General features: G+C 35.7%; 1 protein-coding gene across 1 annotated transcript in view; it reads right to left on the bottom strand.

Annotated features, from left to right (window-relative positions):
• Arid2 (AT rich interactive domain 2 (ARID, RFX-like)) overlaps positions 1-694 on the bottom strand; it is a 160420-nt gene that overhangs the window by 152387 nt on the left and 7339 nt on the right. The gene's annotated exons all lie outside the window — the stretch shown is intronic.

Genomic DNA, 694 nt, shown 5'->3' on the forward strand with positions numbered 1-694 from the left:
GACCAGACCCAAAAAAAAAAAGATATACAGAAGAAGAAATTTATATGGACCGCAATTGGGGTTCTCAGCAAAGCCTGACAATTTAAAAAACATATTATAAATAAATGGAGTATACATTTATTTATTCCCTAGCTCTGTCCTCTGAAAGGGCCTGGAAGAGAAAAATAAGCCAACAGCATGAACATATCTATGACTGTTATCATTCCACAGTAAAAAGAACTAGGACCTTAGGGAGAAAACAGCTGATCCTAGAGCTGTGCTGGCAAAACACAAGTTGACACTGGTACATTTGTGTGTGTATAAGGAAGCAAGGAAGAGCTAAAAAGTTATGTGGACAAGTGAAAAAACAAAGGAGTCGACTTGAAAGGGATTTCACTGGCCATATTTAAGCAGCCATATGCAGAACGGAAATGGATTTTAGTCCATCATGGTAGAACACACCTACAATCCCAGCACTCAGCAGGCTGAAGCAGGGTTAGCCTAAGGTACTTAATGAGATCCTATTCCTCCCCGAAAGAAAATATTTTTAACCTACAGTTTAAGATACTTAATTAAAATTAAAATATTTCCCTTACTGTTCACTACTAAGTGTGAAATCCAAATTAGGGGAAAAAAGATTTTATTGCATCATACGATAAATTAATTCAGGTGAAAACAACCAATGATCTTTTTTTTTTTTTTTTTTTTGGGTCCA

Source organism: Dipodomys ordii, unplaced genomic scaffold (assembly GCF_000151885.1).
Source record: "Dipodomys ordii isolate 6190 unplaced genomic scaffold, Dord_2.0 Scaffold42, whole genome shotgun sequence".
NCBI classification, from domain to species: domain Eukaryota; kingdom Metazoa; phylum Chordata; class Mammalia; order Rodentia; family Heteromyidae; genus Dipodomys; species Dipodomys ordii.